General features: G+C 41.2%; 1 protein-coding gene across 1 annotated transcript in view; it reads right to left on the bottom strand.

Moving 5' to 3' along the window:
- The window catches only part of RNF24 (ring finger protein 24), a 62,095-nt gene extending 39,346 nt beyond the window's left edge, over nt 1-22,749 (bottom strand). The window contains exon 1 of the mRNA XM_081096811.1: nt 22,524-22,749. The gene's annotated coding sequence lies outside the window, so the exon portion shown is untranslated. The remainder of the gene's footprint in view (nt 1-22,523) is intronic.
- Between the last annotated feature and the right edge of the window lie 1,353 nt (nt 22,750-24,102).

The following is a 24,102-nucleotide window of genomic DNA, read 5'->3' as shown; positions in this document are numbered from 1 at the left end:
AATCAATTACAAAATAAATAAAGGGAAGAGTTGGCTGTGATAATCTAGATAGTCAATTGTATTTAAGACACATGTTCATAGAAAATAAATAAACAATCAGTTGTAATTCCCTGGAAAAGCACAGGGTACCAGGTAGAAATCAATACAACTCTGTTTAATGGAGCAGTCATGAAAGATTAATTTGCTTTCAAATTAAAGGACTTAAGTTTGTTCAGTCTACAGACTGGGTAATTTAATAACTAAATCCAAGTATACAAAAAAGTTATTAGCGCTGAATTTGCTCTACATATGGACCTCCTTTTTTTTCCTTTTTCTTTTTAAATTTATCTTTATTGTTTAAAGTATTACAGATGTCCCCTTTTGTTCTTTCATCTCCTTTTCTAAACTATAGCATAAAAAAGTTACTGAGCTGTGGGTGACTCTATTTCAAACCTTGAACCCTTGGGAAGGTACATTCTCTAGACTCTGTTCAAGTTACTGTGAGAGAAGTGGCAAGAGGGTACTTTATAAACCTTGATAGGTTATCTCCCATTCTCTAGGGTTCTGGATTGAGCACATTAATTCCAATACTTTACTGTTGAATTCTCAGATTCTAGAAAAGGTACCAGTTTTTCAGAATTCATACAGGAGCTTAGGATCCCTGAAGAGGAAAGATTTAGATGTATAAGTTATATGTATTGAAACTGAAACAAGGAAGTTTAGTAAAACCACAAGCAATTCTTGAGTGGTAAAACGAGAACTAGCTAACAAATGAAAAACACATCCCTGAAAATAAGAGAAAACAATGTCTCTGTGGCTTAGAAATTCATTAATCAGGAAATGAGGGTACATCAGAGGGCTTCATGGAAGATGCCATAGCTGAGGCATTACTGCAGACTTGAGCTTAGCTACTCCCCACTCTGGAACCATAGGCAAGTCTCAATTTCCTCATGTGTAAAATAAGGCAAATTACAACATCTGTCTCTGGGGGATGTGCCTGGCATACAGGAGTGCTCATCATCATGAGCAAGGTCTTTTGGTTTTTTGTTGCAAGGTTGGCACTGAGGTTAGTGTTTGAATATTCCTGAGTCAGGGATAATTTGAGCCTGGGCCTCATCTCCCTGGGCCATGCTGGTTCAGATCCAAATCTCTGAGCCTGGGCCACAAGTGGACTCGTTTCTGAAGTGACTCAGATTGAGAAGGGAATTTTGGGAAACAGTCATTAGTCTAGCTGCATTTCTTCAACACAATTTCCAGATGGCTAATCTGTGTAAATCAAAAGCCTATTGGCTTTGAGAACTTACTTTTATAAGATAATTCTACAGCCATAAAGCAGCATCTGAATGCTCATGACTCACTGAGAAAACCTCAAATAGTTATGAATCCAGCAAAGTGTACAGGCTGCCTGGTATTTTGACACTGGTGAAAATGAACTGAAGTTTCTAGATATTATAGTCCTAAGCATGGTCTCCTCTGTTTACTGGGATCACTTTGTTCTCTTAAGAGAGAGATGGGACGACTTCATCCTTAAGATGATTTCAGGCAGGTAATGGAGCAGCTGAAAGAATGATGCAGGTGAGATACATTATTTCAATATTCTGGAGGGTAGTCTGGTTCTGCTGATTATTTATTCTCAAAAATTCTGAAAAGGCCACAACATTCTAGAACCATGAATAATTCTCTAAATGGGGTTTTAAGAGTCAAGACTTGCCGAAACCGGTTTGGCTCAGTGGATAGAGCGTCGGCCTGCGGACTGAGAGGTCCCGGGTTCGATTCCGGTCAAGGGCATGTACCTGGGTTGCGGGCACATCCCCGGTGGGGGATGTGCAGGAGGCAGCTGATCGATGTTTCTCTCTCATCGATGTTTCTAACTCTCTCTATCTCTCTCCCTTCCTCTCTGTGAAAAATCAATAAAATATATTAAAAAAAAAAAAAAAGAGTCAAGACTTGCCATATCATTAACCCTGGAAGTTCTTTCCTACCTTAAAACATTTTATAAGACCACTGGTGTTAAGGGCCGTTAGAATACACTTGGCTTAATTTACGTCAGCTGGGACTCAGGGGGACGGCAGAGCCACTCCGAGGGCAGGACCAGTCAAAGACTGGACGTCACCCAGTCTGACTCTCCCGCCCAGTGTCCAGGGGATGGATCTCATGATGTCAAAGGCCCACCCAGATGTGATGTAACGTCCTGTAATTCGAGTATGTAATAAATCAGCTTTCGGAGCTGGCTCTCTCTGAGTGCTCTGTCCCTCCAGAGGGCAGGCACCACACCCAGCCCAAGCTTTTAATCTATTTTATATCTGTCTTTCATTATTCTTTAATCCCGAAAGCGCCTCCTACTTGCACAAACCGGTTCAAGTCTCCCCCTCTGTGCGGGACGCGGAGAGGAGACCACAGCCCCAGCACGCCCGTCATATTCATCATGCTAAACACTATTATTTTGATTTTATAGGTGGATATAGTAAAACTATACAAGTTTGTGATTTCCCTCCCTTCAAGATCAGGAATGAGAGAGGGGTGGTTCAGGTCACATGAAGCCTTGCAGTTATATGTTCCCAGTATGTTCATTGTACAGCTGAGTCTATTCTCTGCTTGATTAGTTTCCCCAGGGGTTACTGAACTCACAAGAGGCTGGCTCATAAATCATAATATAAACTCATGAATTAAAATTAGGAAATATATCTAGCAATTCTCTCTTAGAAGATCCTTGTGCGTTAACCCAATTACAGAAAAGAGGATGATATTAACAGTATTTTAAATTTTTTATTATTTATTTTCTTTTAAGTTGATTTGAGAGAGAGAGAAACATCAATTGTTACCTCCCACAACCACCCGGACTGGGGATTGAATCCTCAACCATTCAATGCATGGGACGACACTCGAACCAACCGAGCTAGGGCAAAAATAACATTCTTAAGAGATGTTTCCAAGATGGTGTCAGCTCTTCTCCTTTAAAAGGGCATTCCCACTTAGAGAACCAATATCACCTACTAGAAACAGCTACTAAAGAAGGAAGAGATGTAACTGCAAATGCTCCTTAGTTTCCTCTTTTGTTTATCATTAACCAGATTCTAGTAGAGACTCCCCAAACCCGAACATCTGTTCTCCTTTTCTTCCACTCTAATTAGAATTTTTAGCTGGGCACATGGCTACACTTTCCAGTTTTCCTTGCAGCTGTGAATGGCCACATATCTCAAATCTAGCCAATGCGATGGATGCACATATAAATGTCTGGGAATCATGCTTAACAGAGCACTGAAGGTGCCTTCTACCTTCTACTTCATCCCTTTCTCCATCCTGCTCCCTGTGTATGTCACCATCTTGCTCAATAAGAATATGGTTTACACCTAAGAGGAGGGTAGAGTGCTAAGAGGGAAAAAGGGATAATCTGTAAAAGATCCATGATGCCATGAAGCTCCATACCACATTTGTGCCAACTATTACATGAGTGAGAAATAAATTTTAATCTCATTTTAAGGCACTTATTCTGGGTTTTCTGTCACAGATGAACCCATCTATTTAACATACTGATGTTCTAGGTGAGTACTATTTTAAATTATTTTGTATTAATAGACAATTTGGAATATCAGACCATGGATCCTAATTCTACTTTAGAAAACTATGATTTTTGCTAAGACTATACATACCATTAGCCTTCTGTCACGATAAATTAGATAGCTAATTAGAACACAGGAAAACAGACATTAGAATGCAATTTTCCTTTTTTGGGTTAATCCTACCCAAGAATATTTTCCCATTGATTTTTAGAGAGAGTGGAAGGGAGGGGGAGAGACACAGAGAGAGAAACATTGATGTGAGAGAGATACACTGATTGGTTGCCTCCCGCATGGTCCCTGACGGGGGTCGGGGATTAAGCCTGCAACCGAGATTTGTACCCTTGACTGAAATAGAACCCAAACCCCTTCAGTCCGTGCCGACACTGTATCTACTGAGCCAAACTGGCTAGGGCTACAATTCAATTTTCTTTATGTGATGTAGAAAGTAGTCTGCAATGATCCGTAACACATTTACCAATTATTTTCACAGAACCATGAGTTAAAGCACTAATTATTAGTCCAGTGGTTCTCAACCTTCTGGCCCTTTAAATACAGTTCCTCATGTTGTGACCCAACCATAAAATTATTGTCGTTGCTACTTTATAACTGTAATGTTGCTACTGTTATGAATCGTAATGTAAATATCTGATATGCAGGATGGTCTTAGGCGACCCCTGTGAAAGGGTCGTTCGACCGCCAAAGGGGTCGCGACCCACAGGTTGAGAACCGCTGTATTAATCCAACTGCCCCACTTATTTTGTTGTTGTTGTTAATCCTCACCCAAGGATATTTTTCCATTGATCTTTAGAGAGAGTGGAAGGGAGGGGAGGAGACAGAGAGAGAGAAACATTGATGTGAGAAAGACACATCAATTGGGTGCCTCACGCCCTGGGGATTGAGCCTGCAACCTACGTGCCTTGACCAGAATTGAATCCGGGACCCTTCAGTCCACAGGCCTACACTCTATCCATTGGGCCAAACTGGTTAGGGCCCAATTGCCCCACTTTTACAGAGGAAGAATCTGAGCCACAGAGAAGTTGAGTTTTTCAAAATCAAATGGCTGGCTTTTTTTTTTTTTTTACTACAGCCACAAATTTGAGGGGGACATATGCTCTGAGGATTGTACTTACATATATCCTGTTTCCAACAACTCATTTATACTAATACATAATCACTGATTATCCCTAAATAAAATACCTAGCATTTAGCTCATCAGGCTCACATAAAGATAAAATATGTAGCATATAACTGAAGGTATTATACATAATTTGTCTGAGTTATGCAGAACACTCAGCAGGAAAATTAGCTACAAGAGGAAAACAGCTTTGGGTGGTGGGCACGTGGTGCAATATACAGATCTTATACCATAGAAACCCACACCAGGAACCTATATGCTCATGTTGACCAATGTCACCCCAATAAATTTAATAAAAAACAAAGAAGAAACACCAATTTAATGTAATTCCTGCTTTTAAAAGATGGGGAAACAGAGTCCCAGAGAGATTGGACAATACCGGAATAAAGCATAGTGCCTTATATTTGTATGGTGCTTTACAGTTTAAAAAAAAAAAAAGAGAGAAGAAAATAGCAAATAAAAATGACAGTGGTGCAACAGTTTTAGTTAAAATACACCTGTAGAGTTACACATTATTATCCACAGTGAAAGATGTACAAACAATCATGACATTATTCATGTACACAAATGGCATAAATCTTTTCCACATTCTACACTAGAACACCGCTCTTTGGTTTGCAGCTACAGTAAATGTTTATAGGGCTTTTCTCATCTTTGCGACTGGGACACCAGTTATGGAACACCAGTCAACTTTCTTTATTAGAAAAAGAGTCACTTCATCACTTCTTCCTACAGGATAGGTCAGTGTCCCTCTGAGCACCTTAATATGACAAAAAGAGAACATGGGTAGTCCTTGAAAATATCATGCTAGGTAAAAGAAGCAAGTCATAAAGGACCACATATTATATGACAGAAAGAGTAGATTAGTGATTGCTTAGGCCAGGAAAGGAGTGGCAAGATTGGGGAGTGATGGCTAGGGAAGTAGGATTTCTTTTTGGGATGATGATAAAGAGAATGTTCTAAAATTTAATTTTTAATTTTTTGTTAATCCTTACCCAAGGATATTTTCCATTGATTTTTAGAGGGAGTGAAAGGGTTGGGGAGAGACAGAGAGAGAAACATAGATTAATTGCCTTCAGCACTTGCCCAGACCAGTGTGGGAGGAAGTGGGGGATGGGGACGGGGGTGGGGGGGGGGAGGTTGGGGGGAAATAGAGCCTGCAACCAAGGTACATGCCCTTGATTGAAATCAAATCTGGGACCCTCCAGTCTGCAGGCTGACACTTTATCCACTAAGCCAAACTGGCTAGGGCAAAAATGTTCTAAAATTGATTGTGGTAATGAATACACAACTCTATGAATATACATTGTACAGTATACTTTAAATGGGTGAACTATATGGAATATAAACTAAGTCTCAATAAAGCTGTTTAAAAAGGGGAGGAGGGGAGAGAATTGACTTAAGACAACGATCAAAAATGATATATCCAGCCCGGCTGGCATGGCTCAGTGGTTGAGTGTTGACCTGTGAACCAGGAGGTCACAGTTCGATTTCCAGTCAGAGCACATGCCAGGTTGAGGGTTCAATCCACAGTGTGGGACGTGCAGGAGGGAGCCAATCAATGATTCTCTCTCATCACTTGCCGGGAGCCGGTCCATGCTTGCTGTTTCAAGGGACCTGGCATATATGGCATACTGTTCTTAATATGTTTGCTCACCTTCTTGGCACTGTGTGTTTTAACCAAGGTCTCTGAGAAAGGTTGTTTCCCCAGGTAGGGATTTTCCCCTGAAGTTAGGGAGGGAATAAAACCTCTTAACTAAGTGCCAGGTGGGTAATTAATCACTTTAACTATGAACAATCATGCTTAAGCTACATAATCTTTACTCCCTGGAATGGAGATAAGAAACGCCCTAACCTTTGTAAGAGAGATTGATAGGATTGAATCAACTGGTATAAATACAGATGTAATAAGACAGCAAGACTCAGAACTAAGAAGACAGAAGAGAGAGAGACAGAACCTAGGCACAGAACCTACACAGAACGTTCTCTAGAGACAGAAGAACTTCGCTGGAGAGAACATGGCAAAAGATCCTGGACAGAAACTGGCCTCAGAACCTAGAGACAGAACCTAGCGAGAGAACATGGCAAAAGATCCTGGACTGAACCTGACTACAGAAATTGGCAAGAGGACCCGACTAGAACCTGGTGACTGAACCTGGCTGGAGAACCTGGACAGAACCTGGCTGGAGAACCTAGCAAGACAACATGGACGCAGAACCTGGCTGGAGATCCTAACCAGAACTTCACTGGAGATCCTGACCAGAACTTGGCTAGAGATCCTGGCTAGGCTGCTGATCAACTGAACGCTGCCTCCGTGTCATTCCTTCTTCGCCGACTCCGTCCACACCTTTGGGGACCCCTGGACCTGCTGGGATTGGACCCCAGCAATCACTGATGTCTCTCTCTCTCTCCCTTCATCTCTGAAGTCAATAAAAATATACTTTAAAAAAATTATATATCCACTATTTCCTAAAAAGAAAGTATGTATGGCAGTTAAGTAGTCACAACTTTTTACATCATCTGACCATTAGTGCAATAGAACCTCTAACCAGCCACAGCTCAGCATCCAGACTAAGCTGGCAGAATAACTGATCTCATATTTGTGAAAAGGAGAGAACTGAGATGTAGCAGAGATTATTTTCACGTACCCATTGTCCCATCCCTTGCCTAACAACAACAATCATTATGAGGGCACTTTATTAAAGGAGATAAATTACACTCACAATAACCCTGAAGTTATTCTATTACAATAAATTCAATAACGATGAAGCATTCCATTATAAATATGTCTATTTGAAGCTGAGAGGTAGTGACTCACCAAGGTCACACTATTAACAAATAGTAGGGCCAGAACTTATTCAAATCCCAGAACTTATTAAGAGCTGGAGGTTAGTCTGAATAAAATCTAAATGCAGGCTCCATCAATTTCATTGCATTTGTGGTGACTTATCTTAGCCTGAAGGAAGTTCTTCATGAGGAGCCAGTTCTGTTCAGCTTTACAGGATCTTTTAAGTGAGATTATATGTAAAATTTCCAGAACAATATTAAAATTACAACCTCAGATCTAATAAATCCACAAGTGAACTATATACCTTAACTTTATTAACTGTAATGGTTTTAACTTCATTAAGCTTCATTAATAATAAAGTTTCTTACCACAAGATGTGGAATTTCTATAAATTCAGACTGAACAATACCTGGCACTTAAAAGATATTCAATAAATCGGTATTAGTATGAATAAAGGTAAGATGGTAAATCCAAGCAGGATACTGGATAAAATAATTGAAATATCCCTAAACAGACAAAAACCACCCTTTACAGAAAGGGTGGTTTCTGGCAGAGGACAGAAAAGGAGAATAAATATATATATATATATTGCTGGGGTCCAACCCCAGCAGGTCCAGGGGTCCCCAAAGGTGTGGATGGAGTCAGCCAAGAAGGAATGACACAGAAACAGCGTTCAGTTGATCAGCAGCCTAGCCAGGATCTCTAGCCAAGTTCTGGTCAGGATCTCCAGCGAAGTTCTGGTTAGGATCTCCAGCCAGGTTCTGTGTCCATGTTCCCTTGCTAGGTTCTCCAGCCAGGTTCTGTAGCCAGGTTCAGTCACCAGGTTCTAGTCAGGTTCTCTTGCCATGTTCTATCCAGGTGCTGTAGCCAGGTTCTGTCTCTAGGTTCTGTGGCCAGTTTCTGTCCAGGATCTTTTGCCATGTTCTCTCGCTAGGTTCTGTCTCTAGGTTCTGTGGCCAGTTTCCGTCCAGGATCTTTTGCCATGTTCTCTCGCTAGGTTCTGTCTCTAGGTTCTGTCTCCAGTTTCTGTCCAGGATCTTTTGCCATGTTCTCTCCAGCGAAGTTCTTCTGTCTCTAGGTTCTGTGTAGGTTCTGTCTCTAGGTTCTGTGTCCTGTTGTCTTGTTACATCTGTATTTATACCAGTTGATTCCAATCCTATCAATCTCTATTCCAAAGGTTAGGGCGTTTCTTATCTCCATTCCAGGGAGTAAAGATTATGTAGCTTAAGCAAGATTGTTCGTAGTTAAAGTGATTAATTACCCACCTGGCACTTAGTTAAGGGGTTTTATTCCCTCCCTAACTTCAGGGGAAAATCCCTACCTGGGGAAACAACCTTTCTCAGAGACCTTGGTTAAAACACACAGTGCCAAGAAGGTGAGCAAACATATTAAGAACAGTATGCCATATATGCCAGGTCCCTTGAAACAGCAAGGATGGACCGGCTCCTGGCTATATATATATATAATATATTTTGGGGCCTCCAAAGGGCAGAGCTTCAACCCCACTAATCCCTGTGCTCACCACTCTCTAGCCCACACAGCACTTAACAAACAAGAAAATAGGACAAAGGCTGCATGATGAGGCCTAAGCCCAGAAACTATTGGTTACATTAAATTAGGATGAAATAACATAGTTGAAACACCACTTTTAGAGGGCTCTTTCTATCTTCTGTCAAATATTGAAATCAACTCTACTACTGAACACCTAGCCCAATGGTCGGCAAACTCATTAGTCAACAGAGCCAAAGATCAACAGTACGATTGAAATTTCTTTTGAGAGCCACATTTTTAAAATTTAAACTATATAGGTAGGTACATTGTTATTAACTTAATTAGGGTACTCCTAACCTGGCCTTTGTTAAAAATGTCCTCAATCTGATTGAGATACGTTCACTGAGGTCGACCCCTTCCAACTCTCCCATCCACACTTGTCTATCTGAAACAAGTATACAAGATAAGTGTGGATGGGAGAGTTGGAAGGGGTCGACCTCAGTGAACGTACCTCAAAACAATGTACCTCCCCCTCGCTGCACCACGTCTCCTGTCGACCGACCGACACCCCCCACTTCTTCAAAATAGACTCGCCCAGGCCGAAAACCGACTTCTGTGCATGGGCCAGGAAGTTTCAATTGCACTGTACGTGCGCGCCCGCACGTAGTATTTTGTGGTATTTTGTGGAAGAGCCACACTCAAGGGGCCAAAGAGCCGCATGTGGCTCGTGAGCCGCGGTTTGCCAACCACTGCCCTAGCCTAATGACTTGCACACAGTAGGTATTCTACAAGCATCTGTTTAATTCAACAGGAAAATGTAATTTTCAGCACTAAAACCATTTTAGTGTCCCAATGAGGAATAATCAGCTTTTATGCTTAGCTCAACAGACTAAAATAAGTATACTGTTCTTTTCTATGATCTTTTGAGGTATTCCTTTATAATGACATTTTTTTTTTTTGTTGTGTATTCACCTGAATAGTCAGGGAACTTCACCTATTTTATTTTGGTTTTCATTTTTTCAAATTCCAACCCAAAGCTAAATACAATTGGAAACCAGTAAGCACTGTTTGTTCCAAAGGAGTAGGATCATTCAGATTTACTCCAGTAAAGTATTCAACCCTTAAGCAAAGCTTTTCTTCATATAATGACATTCTTTATCATTCCAAAAAGACCCATGGTATTATCATTTTTAAATAAACAATATAATCATAGCAAAAGTTTACCTAAGGAGAAATCACACTAGCATATACTTTTAATGGCCTTCTCAAATGATGTTCAGAGGCTGTCTAGAAATGGTAACTAACCTAAGAACACTGACCTGTTTAATTTTCATTTGATATCAAGTTTACTTTTCCCAGAATACACATATTCAGATGACGACTAAAAACAAACTTGTCTCAGGTACAGTGGAGGGCAAATGAATAAGGCTTTTTTTAGCATAACTTTGAGTAATTGTGCTGAATAAATATGTGAAGCCATGAAGTTAAACAAGAGGTATGTATTATGAGAAACTATGATCATTAGAACTTTTTCCCGTGAAGTGTAATTTAAGTTAAAAGAATAATATTCAGTGGAGAATTCTCCCTGCCTTTAAACATTTTTAAGCATTAATTCGATAACACATAATCTTGTTTTCTTTAGTCTATAAACAATTTCATGAAAATGCTGACAATATTTTATACACCCACCACCCCCGCCCCGCCCCCCCCTCACACACCCCAGTCTATGCAGAATGAATGGATTATACATTTAGGGGTTGAGCCAAATTAACTACAGAGATCTCTCAGTTTTTTAATCCAAATCTAGTATTCTTTCCACTGCTTGATTCCAGTATAAAAAGGCTTTTATATATCTCCACCTTTAACTTTCAGAGTAAATGGGTAAACACATCTCACTTGTAAAGAAAAGCAATCATCCACATTTTGCTGTAGTACTCAGAATTTTATTGTAACACTCATTAAATCAAAAGATAAATTCAATTCCTTTTATTCTTATTCAAACTCATTATCTTTTATCAAGAATACAATAGTATAAAATTACTTGGCAGTCCCTCATACAGAATATATTTCAGGGTAACCCCAAACAGCCCTAGTTGATGAAGTAAAGGTCTTCTTTATAGAACTGTTAATAAATGTGGAAGAAATGTCAAAATAAGAATATCACCATTTTGCCACATAGGAGGAAACAAATGATACTGACATGATTATCACTAGGGTCTTTTAACTTCAAAAGAAGTGGCATAGCCAGACACAAGAGACCTAAGCATTCTTGCCAAAAAACTTAAACCTGATTTTAATCAAGCCTCTAGAGTTAACTTCCATTTGTAAGAAACAAAGGGAACAGACCAACAAACTGACATCATGATGAAGCAAACAGACAAATCCTAAATGTGAGAAGTTCCACAGGACTACTGACCCGGTTCCTGCAACTAGTTCATGGCACACACAAAAAGGTGGGGAGAGAGGGAGGGAGGAGAAACTGCCCTAGATCAAAATAGACATGAGAGACAAAATGACCAGTTATGTATGTATGATCTGTGGACTATGAATCCCACTATGAACAAACCATCTCTAAAAAGATATTCTTGAGACAACTGGGCAAGCCTGAATAGGATTTACTATTAGATGATACCAAGGTGTAATTGTTACTTTTATTAGTTGTGAGAATGGTATTTTAGTTCTATAAGGCAATATCCTTATTTTTTAGAGATGCATATAGAAGTATGTCAGGGTATATATAAAGAAATGCCCAGGATTTGCTTAAAATACCTCAGCAAAGGAAGACAAAAGAAAAATAAGCAAATGAAACAAATATGGCAAAATCTTGATAATAGTTGAAACTGAGTGATGGGCATATAGGGGTGTGTTGTACTATCTACTTTTGAGTGTATCTACAGTGCTGTTGTTTTTAAAAATATATATATATTATTGATTTTTTACAGAGGGGAAGGGAGAGCGATAGTTAGAAACATCGGTGAGAGAGAAACATCGACCAGCTGCCTTCTGCACACCCCCCACTGGGGATGTGCCCGCAACCAAGGTATATGCCCTTGACTGGAATCGAACCTGGGACCCTTCAGTCTGCAGGCCGACGCTCTATCCACTGAGCCAAACTGGTCAGGGCTCTACAGTGTTTTGTAATAAAATTTTTTAAAAAATTTAGCAGAGAAGCCTGAAAAAAAGTACAGGTAAATCAATTAAGTAATATTAATCTCAGGTAGAATATAAATAGATCAGTGAAAAAATTAACAAAGCATTTGATTATTTAGAAATTGAGTCAGTTATATGGAAAACATCAATTTTCTCCTTGTATCACATGGTCAGTGCTATAGACTAAATGTTTGTGTTCCCCCCACCCCCTCAAATTCATATTCTAAAACCTAAATCCCAGTGTGATGATATCTGGAGGTGATTAGGTCATGAGGGTGGAGAGCCCTCATGAATGGGATTAGTGCCCTATAAAGTGGCCCCAGATAGCTTCCCTATTCCTTTCACCACTTGAGGACAAACAAAAAGTACCTATGCACCAGAAAGTGGGTTCTCACCAGACAGAGAATCTGCCAGGGCCTTGATCTTGGACTCCCTAGCCTCTAGAACTGTGAGAAATTTTTGTTGCTTGTAAGGCACCCAGACTATGATATTTTGTTATAGCAGCCTGATCGGACTAAAACAGTTGGACAGTGGTATAATATATAGTTTTAGTTCTGAAGTATATTCCACTGAAAACCCACAGTAGAGAATAAAGTTTAACAAAATATATTTTTAAAAAACCACAACTTTTAGAAATGCAGCTGTCTGTTTTCTCCCCTCAGAACTGTGCCATGATTTTATATAATTCTGGAATTCTAAATGGATGGTGGTAGTGAATTGAAATAGAGAAAATTGAAACAAAGAAGTCATAGCTGCATTTTGAAATGAATGCTGTTTTTCTTTTTGTGTAATTGATCAGTTTTCTATGAACGCAGGACCTACTTCACATCCCTGAGAGTATTTTAACTTTTAGTATGCAAAATTTATAACGTATTCTTCAGTTAGTGTTGACTAAGACTCTTTGAAGCTCCATTTTCAAATTATCTTCCAAGTAGAGTAAACCAAACAGAAAATCAATAATCTTCCAGAGACATCTTTCAAAGCATAAAGCAACATTTTATTTCTAATGGAGCTGTGGTTCTTAACCTGAAAATCTTTCTATAGAAAAAAAACACTACATTATTTTCCAAAGGGTTTATAATAGCTATGAAGGCTTGTTAGAAACCCTTGTAATACAGTGCTCATGATAAGCAACTCTAAACAAAATACAAATTTATCTACTAATATTAAAGGCCTCCTAGGAATTGGCTTAGGCTATTCAACTCTATTCTCCACTATTTCTCGAAGTACCACACTTCAGTCAAATGAAGAAGGATCCTTATCTTTGCAACTACTACTATCTGCATATTCCAGGCTACCCCAACCATCTGAAAAAAGTCTATTGATCCTTCAAGACCTGTCACAAGCAATACAGCTTCTATAAAGCCTTCCTTGACTCCCCTAACCTTCCTCTGAACTTCAGTCCTTCTATACTTCCAGTACCTTTCCCCATCTTACACTCCGATCTACCGAATGCCTGTCTAATATGGGATTCTGTGTGATGCAGCAGTCAAAATGAAAGTCACTACGGAAGTGCTTACCACTGCAGTGGGCTGAATGATAACCCCCGCCTCCCACCTCAAAAAAAAAAATATGTTCATGTCATAGCCCCAGAAACCTGTGAATGTAACCTTTTTTGGAAAAAGGGTCTTTGAAGATGTAATTAAGTGAAGGATCTGGAGATGAAATCATTTTTGAGTTATCCAGTGGTCCCTAAATCCAAGGACAGTGTCTTTATTAGAGAGAGAAAGAGGAGAAGGCTATGTGAAGGCAGAAGCAGAGATTGGCGTTATATAGCTACACCCAAGGAACATGTGGAACCACCAAAAGCTGGAAGAATCACTTTCTCCTAGTTTTTGGAGGAAGTATAGCAGCACTGCTAATACCCAGAAAGTCATCAGACTTCTGGCCCCCAGAACTGTGAGAGAATAAATTTCTGTTGTTTTAGGCCATCAATTTTGTGGCAATTTGTTATGGCAACCTTATGAAACTATATAGCTCTTTTGTCCCATTCTAAGTCTAACAAGTCATTTTTATTTTCTTCATCTTTATTTATTGCAGTAGTTTTGCAATGATTACTTCAAGAGCATCAGAATATAGATGCTCCCCAAATGTCTCATTATTCTCCAGCTATTTTCTGCAAAGGTTTCTGAATTTCCTTTATCAATGGTCTTCCAAAAGTGCCAGTGCAGGATAGTATCTAAATAATAAAGAGATATATATTATTGTGAAAACTGATAACATCAACTGTGCTATCTGGTGGGCTAAAGGATGAAGGCTTGGTTTTTTAAAAATGTATTTTTATTTATTTCAGAGAGGACGGGAGAGGGAGAGAGAGATGAAAACATCAATGATGAGAGAGAATCATTGACTGGCTACCTCCTGCACACCTCCTACTATGGATCGAGCCCACAACCCGGGCATGTGCCCTTGACAGGAATCAACCCGGGATCCTTCAGCCCACAGGCAGATGCTCTATCTACTAAGCCAAACCAGCTAGGACTGAAGGCTTGGGTTTTAAACCTGGCCTCTGACCTTGTGAACCTGAACAGGTTACTTCTCTGACCTTTTGTTTTATCACCCATAAACAACTCTTTGAGGGTTGATGCTGTAAGGAGTAAATAAGCAATGCATGTAAAGTATTAGCATAAAAGATTTTTTGGCATAGATTAGCTGAGGTGAAAGATGACTCTCTGGGTATAATATTGCCCCTGGCTATTGATATACTATGATTTTTAAAATATCTCTCTTACTACCACAAAAATGCCTTAACGCTTGTTTTCAGGGACAGTAAGTTTAAGCAAAAACTTTCATTTAATTACCGCCAAGCATGAGATGTTCAACATATTTTGAAAAAGTTTTGCAATTTCTTTTCCGCTAAAGGAAAAGAATGGAAGCCTACACCTTTGACTTCCCTTCCCACCCATTTCCCATAAACTAAATTAGCTCATACTCTGGTGTTTCATTATTTGCCAAACTCTTCTAGTCCAAGGTGAAGAGCCTATTTGGAGATGATACCTAAATTCTATTTCAAATTTAGAGTACTGAGCATAATTTTTCATGCTTAGAGTTGGGTAAGAACAATAGGAGATACAGGTAGTTCATAAATTTTTTGGTTTGCCTATCAGTGGTCGGCAAACTACAGCTGGCGAGCCACATGCAGCTCTTTGGCCCCTTGAGTGTGGCTCTTCCACAAAATACCATGTGCGGGCGCGCACGTACAGTGCGATTGAAACTTCGTGGCCCATGCGCAGAAGTCGGTATTTTGTGGAAGAGCCACACTCAAGGGGCCAAAGAGCCGCATGTGGCTCGCGAGCCGCAATTTGCCGACCACTGCCCTAGAGCATCATGGAAGCACAGAGCAACTTTCTGATTTCAGACGATCCTTAGGGCAGCTGGAGGGCCCCAGGCTGGCTTTCCCAGGAATGGCCAACCAAAATACGGCCACTGGCCAGCTACTCCTGGGCCAGCTGGCATGGAACAAAGTGTCTGGTTCCTACCTCCAGAGCAGATGAGGCTCAGCCAGCTGGCTTTCAATGGACTGCACTAGTTGGAGTGCTCACAATTCCTTTAAACCATCTGGCATTCTTTTTGAACCCTAAATTTACCCAACACCACACTCTGACGTCAAAAATGCTCAGGTAATTGGAGTCCCCACTGCTTACCTAGATAAGAGAAGAGGCAGAGTAACTGCTAAGTTAATTATGTCAAGAAACAATTTCTAAAATTAAAAACTGCTCTAGGATTTAGCTTGTATATTATCAGCTTAAAATCTAAACTATTCCCATGATTATTAAGCAAGCTTTCAAAATAAAAACAAATAATATGGGAATAGGTTAAAACAAACCTTTTAACATGCAAAAAAGTTGTAAGAATTCCTTAAGGTTGGCAGGACATGACTTTTCCTACTTTGAACTTCTACAGAGCCTGTCTTTATCCCTCATTTGGCCCTCATAGTGGATTTTGTGTTGCTACACATATTTATCTTCCCAGCTAACTAGTAAGTGAAAACAACAGTGTCTTATAGCTACTTAAAAAAAAAAAAATCTATTGATGATGTACTGCATTTCCAGAAATAAGAAAACTTAATGTGGAATAACATGAAGAAGGAATCTCATTCCTAGGCAAGCCAAATAAAGAACAGGGCTTGGCTTGAAATAATATTTTATCAAGTGATCAAAATGATTAATCAAGTGATCAAACTACTGGGAAGTGCTATGGGGTGCTCATGTGTCAACCGTAGATCATTTTACCCATCTATCACCTGGGATAATCTGGGTAATAGAGAGGCAAGGAATCAGAAAAAACAAACGAACATAAAACTAAAAACAGCTGAATCACATTTAAAGCCAACATACTCTAGGGCAGTGGTTCTCAACCTTGGCTGCACATTAGAATCACCTGGAGCCCCAGGTGATTCTAATGTGCAGCCAAGGTTGAGAACCACTGCTCTAGGAGATGTAAGTACTCTGGACAAAAATATTACAGTGACTAAGTCAGATCAAATATTAGAAATTGAAGAAGGCTATACAAATAACTAGATTTTTCATTAGATTTACACCCACATCAAGTACTGAGTTTAGCATTTTACATGTTATTTGATCCACATAACAAACATATCAGCTGGGTACTATACTCTTGCTTCCATCTTGCAGATGAGGAAACAGAGAGGTTAGGAAACCTACCCAAGGTCACATGGCAAAAAGTGAAAGAGCTAAAATTCAACTCTAACCAGTCTGATTCCAGAATCCAGGTACAAGACTGCCAATGAAATCACGTTTATGAAAGAATTTAATGTAATGTAATGTAGGGGAAAATTCAATCATTAATATAATCTTCATAATTTGTCACTCTAAGTGTAGCAAAAAGTGGTGAATAATTAAAAATAAAACTTGCCCTAGCCAGTTTGGCTCAGTGGATAGAGCATCAGCCAAAGGGTCCCAGGTTCAGTTCTGGTCAAGGGCACATGCCTGGGTTGCGGGCTCGACCCAACGTGCAGGAGGCAGTCAGTCAATGATTCCCTCTCATCACTGATGTTTCTATCTCTCTCTTCCTCTCCCTTCCCCTCTGAAATCAATAAAAATATCTTTAAAAAAAAACTGGACTTTGTTAGAAAAACTTAAAAGGAAAGAGCTATTCATTCTACCAGATTAAAAATGTCAGTTGTGCTCGCCCCCCACCAATATAATTGAGTAGGTACTTGTGCCAGTTGCTGTTCTAGGGGACATAGTGGGAACAGATAAAATCCTTGCCTTCCTGAAGCTGACCTTCCAATGGGGGCAAGAGACAAAAATATCAGCCAACAACAGATTTTCAGAGAGTACTATGTATTATACAGGAGGTAGGGAGGAAATACAGAGTTCTCTTTTGAGACATATAACCATGAAAGTAAACAGAAGGAGATGAATGCGAGGTCATAGAAAAGTGGTTTGTTGTAATTTTTTCTTCAGTTTTCAAAGATGGGCAATATCAGAGCATGTGTGTATGTTGATATGAATGGTACCCTGGGGAGTTGCTAATGCTAGAGAGGGCACAAATGCAGGAGTCGAGTCCTTGAGTAGGTATGAGGGAATACAGTTGGAGGGGAGTTAACCTCTGATAGAAACAGAAAACATGAGTCTTAAGGAAGGTAAATTTCTAGATTTAGTGATGGAAAGATGAAGTGTATCTGAATACTTCTAAACCCTCAATGAAGTATGAGGCCTGCTTATCAGTATGGAAAGGGGTGGGCTGTGCATGAGTTTAAAAAGTGGGGAGAAATTATTAAATAGTCACAGGCAAAAAAGTCTTATTAGGAATCTCGTAGCTTTTTCCTGGGCGGTGCTGAGAGCCCACTTCAGATTTTTTTTAAATATATTTTATTGATTTTCTTACAGAGAGGAAGGGAGAGGGATAGAGAGCTAGAAACATCAATGAGAGAGAAACATTGATCAGCTGCCTCTTGCACACTCCCTACTGGTGATGTGCCCGCAACCAAGGTACATGCTCTTGACCAGAATCGAACCTGGGACCCTTTTGCCTGCAGGCTAACGCTCTATCCACTGAGCCAAACCAGCCAGGGCTAGAGCCCACTTCAGATTTTTAATCATGACTCTGAAGTTTTCCAGTAATACTCAGCCACTCATGGAAAAGCTAGATGAGGGAGAAGGAGCTGTAAATAGGAAAAAAAAAATTGATGGGTTAAAAAAAAAATCTATAAGATAAACACAAAGTCACTGACAATGTCCAATCAAGCTGTGGTCTACATAGCTCCATTGTCTATCTTCTCATCACAGAAATTGTTGCAAATAATACATGTCATATTTAGTCATGACATATTTAATCGTGAAGCTTAAAGAGTGTTTCTTTTTTGGTCATGAATGGTTTTGCCACGCCCTACGGTGGATTTTTAAAAATGTACCTGGTAGTCTTTGTGTTGATTTCAAAGGTGACTGCATTTCACTGCTTGAAGAAATTTTCTCTGATGCTGACATTTTCAGTGATGATTCCATTTAAAAGTAAAAAATAAAAAGATACCTCCTCCCTCCCCCTCCCACACACACACAAGGTGCATGCTCTTGATCATTTTGCTGTGCTCTTAAATTATGATTTTGTCTTAAGACCCAACATTCTGGAGAGCATTTATGTCTGCACAGGTTCAAGGAGAGGAAACAAAGACCCCCACCTCTTGATGGAGGCATGTCAACACCATAAAGAATAGCATATTGGATGAGATGGGACATGTGTATAGTGTTTGCATGGACATATATACTATATAGTCATTTGGGAAAAATGTTATCTGTCCCATGGCAAAAAAAAAAAAAAAGATGTTTTAAGAAACATCATGAAATATCAGAAACACCAGGAATAAACAAAAGATTTTAAAATCTTTCAGAGTGAGAGGAAAAAGGAAAATGGGGGTTAAAATGGCATTGGACTTCTCAAGAACAATACTAGCCCTAGCCGGTTTGGCTCAGTGGATAGAGTGTAGGCACTTAAGGGTCCCAGGTTCGATTCTGGTCAAGGGCATGTACCTTGGTTGTGGGCACATCCCCAGTAGGAGGTGTGTAGGAGGCAGCTGATTGATGTTTCTCTCCCATCGATGTTTCTAACTCTCTATCCCTCTCCCTTCCTCTCTGTAAAAAATCAATAAAAAAAATATATTTAAAAAAGAAAGGGAAACACAGGATTCAGGAAATAAAGGATCTAACACAGGAAGAAGGCAAAGGGAATTCCCAAAATGATAAAGGAAAGTCTTAGATGACAGCTAGAAAAAAGAGTAAAACAGATTATTTGAAAATACTGAAAGACTATTAGTTTTGCCATAGAATTTGAGAATGAATTAGTAACTGGTACATAGAAAAAAAGTAAATGAAAAACAAATAAGAGAGGTAACTATTTAATTCAAGAGAAACAAAAGTTGTATAAGAAAGAAAATGTAATATTAGACCCTACCTGGCTCATGTGAATAACAGGTACATTGTCACAGTCGTATAAATACTGAAAACTGACTTAACTGGGAACTATAAAATTTAAGTATGAGTAGGGGGTGGAAAGACTTCTAAAATAGATAATACCCAAATATCCAAAGGTGAAAAATAAAGAAATAGCAGTTTAAACATTAAAAATGAAATAGAAATAAAGGTAAATACCAGAAGGAACTGCTGAGAGTTGAAAGTGGTTGAACCATATTGATTCAACCTGATTTTTTACTACTCCCCAATCTAAAAAAAAATGGCAATTTCATATAGTTTAAGTCAATACATTATAATGTTACTTTGCTACTGATTTTAGACTAAATTGTCACTTGAAACAGAAAACAAATATTGATAGAAAATGCTCAGCAGAAAAAACATTCTACTTTTTATTATCAGACATTGTTGGGGGGATAATGTATCCCTGTTCTGGTTAACTGTCACCATACCTGCTATTACCATCACTGACATAACAATATTGAGATTTCTAATGAATATAAAGAATATATTTACTACTAAAACAGCATTTAACATAATTTAATCTATTTCGATGATACAGACATTACTTTAGAATTCTTTTTAAAATCATCTTACATAGGAAATGCTAAACTATGGGTTGGTAAAGATTTAGTTAACAGAATCCTGAACAAGACCAGGATGTTTTTAGGTTCCTTTGTTGATTCAAACAATAGCTAAGTCACTCTTGCAAAATTAAAGTTCCACAATATTGTGGTACTATGCAAGCCTATTTCAGCAACAATTCCGGTTTTACTACTTTGTTTCTCTAAGACTTCCCCTTATAGTTTGTTTTAAGGGGATTCCTAAAAAATAAAAATAAAAAATTGAATGTGGGCAGTTTATAAGTTATTGGAGTTGCTTCAATATTAGTGATACCAGTTAAGGAAATCAATGAAGCCCTTGTTTTTAAGTTAACTTATTTTGAGTAAAATTCATTGATATTAAACTTTTATTAAAATTTTATTTCATAAAACCAAAACTTCTCCAAATTGAAAAGTCAACTTTTACTAATTTTAACATTTACAAAAAAAAAAAAGAATTTGACCATGCTAACATCAGGTAAGAATTTTACGAAGAATAATGGATCCCAATACAACGGACGGAAAGCTTCCCCTTCAAATTAAAAGCAGATGTTTTTAATAGAGGGAATAAACAATGCTGTGGAAGACTGCTTAATTTACATTTTATTTTGTCTGAAAACTACCACAAATTAAAATACACGTGATTAAAAAAGAATCTTCATGAGAATCTTAAAACTGAACCAATTCAATTATTTTAAATCATCCAGTAAACCCTTCTAATTATTTTTACCGCCACTATTTTGAATCAAAGATCACCACAAAAATATATGTTGGAGGTGTGTTCCTTATAACCAATTTTACTTTCCCATCACTTTACAAAACTATAAGGGTAAAACTGAATAATAAAAAAATATTGTAAAAGCTAATGCAATCAACTATCTTCTAAAGCTTATAAAATCTGGTTTAAAAAGAGAAAGAAAAAAAGAAAAGTCCAAAGGAAATAGCAAGGAATAGCTCGGGTGCTATGAGAATGGCTCCTTTTTAAATTGTCTCCATCAGCCTGAAACTCGGGGTCTCCTAACTTTAGGAAGACGACAAAGTCCGGCAGCTAGTCTTGCTGACCAAGTGCAAGCCTGTGGGAGCCTGCAGTTTCCTTCTCTCTCTGGGGATGAGGACGGCGACAGAAGGTGTTCTGTTTTCCAGCGGTCCGGTAAGAGGAGCCACTGAGCTGGGCTGCACAGCCAGACCACAGAAGACAAGAAAACTCAGATCAAAGCAAGGGCACATGCCAGGGTAATACTATGCAATAAAACCCGGTGCCAGAGCATTAAGAACAAGAGCAAGGTGGACAGAACCTGCTGGACCGCCTTCTCCTTCACACGGGGCAGGGAGAAACAAAACCTTCCCGGACCGAGGAGCTGAGACAACGGGGCCCTCGAAGTCCCGGAGCACTTCTCTATACACGTGGATGAGCATAGGGGTGGATGGTAAACGAACGACACCCGAAAGCAGTGTCCTGCGTGTGCCGGAGTGTCCCCAGGCACACACACACACAGAGCACTGTCATTAACTGAGCCCTCCAAACAATGTGCTCTAAACATAGCGATCCACGGGAATACAGACATACATTTTCCATGACCGAAACCCACCGGTTTTACAGTAAGAAACAAACAAAATACTGCTTGAAAGAACAGCAGGGACAGAATTGGGTAAAAGTCTGATGAAGTAGTAAGTCCTTTCTTCCTCAGACCCTTTTGAATGATCTCGGATTCATTGCACAGGAGACACGCACGCACACACCCCATTAGGCTTCTGCAAACAAAGAAGGGTCCTTCATTCCCGGGCGTGTGCAAGCACTCGCGCTCCCCACCCACAGACGGGAGGCCGCCGCCTGACTCGCCCCGAGGGAGCCGAGGCGGGAGCTCGCACCCTAGACCACAGCGATACACACAGTGACAAACGACCACGAGACCAACGCCACAAAGAAAGGGGAGGAGCGGACGGGGACCAGGAAAACACTGCCACGCCGCGCTCCCCGAGGCGCGCTCCCCCCGCCAACACGGAGGAGGCAGCCGTGCTCGCCAGCCTCTCCTTCCTGCACATCCCAGCCGCCTCCCACTCCCCGGGGCCCGACGCCGGGCACCGGCATGCGGGGCGTGCGGGGCGCCACGAACCTTCCCCCGTGACCTCCCGGTGACAGCCCGCGCAGCCCTTTGTGCCGGACTCACCCTCCGACCTCGGCGGACCCTCCTCCGCGTCCCGCCCCGCCCCGCCGGGGCCGCGGTCCCGCTCCTCCCCGCCCCCCTCCGGAGCGGCCGGAGTGAGTGTGTGGGAGGCTGGCGCGGGCCCGCGGTCTCCTCAGCATCCCGAACCCGGACCCGCCCGGTCCCCTCAGCCCCAGCCCGGGGGCGACGGGCCTCGGCGCGCGGCCCTCGCCAGTGCACTCACTCGGGAGCGCCGGCGGAGGCAGCGGCGGGCGTGCGGGACCGTCAGCGCCGAGCGGCAGGCTGTGGGTGGAGAGCGTCGGTCCGGACCTAGTGCGGCTGAGGTGGCGGCGGCAGACTGCGCGGGGCGGCCCGGGGGAGGGGCGGGCCCGGCGGGGGAGGGGCGGGCGCCGCGCCTCTCATTCAAGCAGCGGGGCGGGGTGAGGGACCCGGATGCCCCGGCCTCCCCCGCCCACCTCGCTGAGGACGCTCGGGCTTCAGGGTCTGCAGTGCGCAGGCGCCGTGCTGCTGGGCTGGTCCAGGTCGCGTCTCTCCTGCTGGGGAAATCCCACGGGCGGAGCTGCCGCGAATCGGTCCCCTCGCTTAATCTTTGGTACTTTTGCATGTCCTATCAGCATGTTTATAAGCGAAACCTTGGAATGCCATCTGCTTCCTAGCATCCAGTCTGCCAGCCCCCAGGGCACAGGTGTTCCCATTAGTTTGATGGAAATAACGTGCTCGCCGCCCCCTTCCTCCATCTGTCTCGCCTGCGGCAGGTCCTCGCGGCTGAGCGCTGGCACCTCAGTGATGAATGAGATCCAGGATCTGCCCAGTGGGTGGAAAGTATGCAGGAAAGCGCGCATCCCTTTGTTATTTGCATTGACCTAGTCCCCTCAGCCCCAGCTCCCATTCCACGGGGCAGTCAAGAAACGGACCTTGGCTCAGCCCTTGTCTAATTCTTTCTTTCTTTTCTTTTTTTCTTCCTTTCTTCCTTTCATTTTTTTTATATAAGATCAGCAACTGTTTGTTTTTCTTCTTCTATATGCTCAGGTGTTGTTTTTGTTTTTTTATTGTCTAAAGTTTTACATGTCTCCTTTCCCCCCAATTGACCCCCTCCCCCAGCCCTTGTCTAATTCTAAGGCCTAGGTTCTATCCAACGCAGCTCTGAGGGTCTGGGGAAGTATCTCTGGGAGACAGTGTATTCTGCCGAGGCACCCTCCTGCTTCCAAACGTTTGGCTCTGTCAGTCTTGGGCTAAAAGGAAGTCTTTGGTGATTCTGGGAGCCTCCTGCAGGCTTACAGCTATTCCCTCTGAGGCTCCTCAGCTGAGAGTGTAGGCACGGCGGCTCAGGGCGTACAGAAACGACTGTCTCTCTTTTCCTTCGTCTCCTTGTGCCCCTTGAGGTTCTCCTTCCTTCTCCTACCTTCCAGGCCTCTCACATAAACCATAAACAGCTCAGTGACTTAATGTTGGGAAGCAAAAGTCATCGTGGAAAGGGCCTGCAGGCAAGTTCCTTCCGCTTTGGCAAACCATAAACCTCCAAAGCAAGGGGGAAGTAAAGGCAAATATCAAGAAGTTACCCACCTGCCACAGTCCCCAAAGTGAGAGATGGAGGCAGGCATGTGCTAGGTAGAATATGGCAAAAGGAAAGATGTGGGAGATGCATTCTTCCTCCAACGTTGCTGTCAACACCTCTCCCCCCTGCCACGGAAGCCAAGAACCTCAGGATCCTTTTCCCTTCTCCCCCTTCGTCCTAGCTCTCATTTGGAGCGGGAGGGCCTTCTCAACTCTGATTTACTGACACTTCTCACTCTTGTCTAAAC

Source organism: Myotis nattereri (assembly GCF_964212035.1).
Source record: "Myotis nattereri genome assembly, chromosome: 8".
In the NCBI taxonomy this organism is placed as follows: Eukaryota; Metazoa; Chordata; class Mammalia; order Chiroptera; family Vespertilionidae; genus Myotis; species Myotis nattereri.
This window is presented reverse-complemented; position numbering and strand designations above follow the sequence as displayed.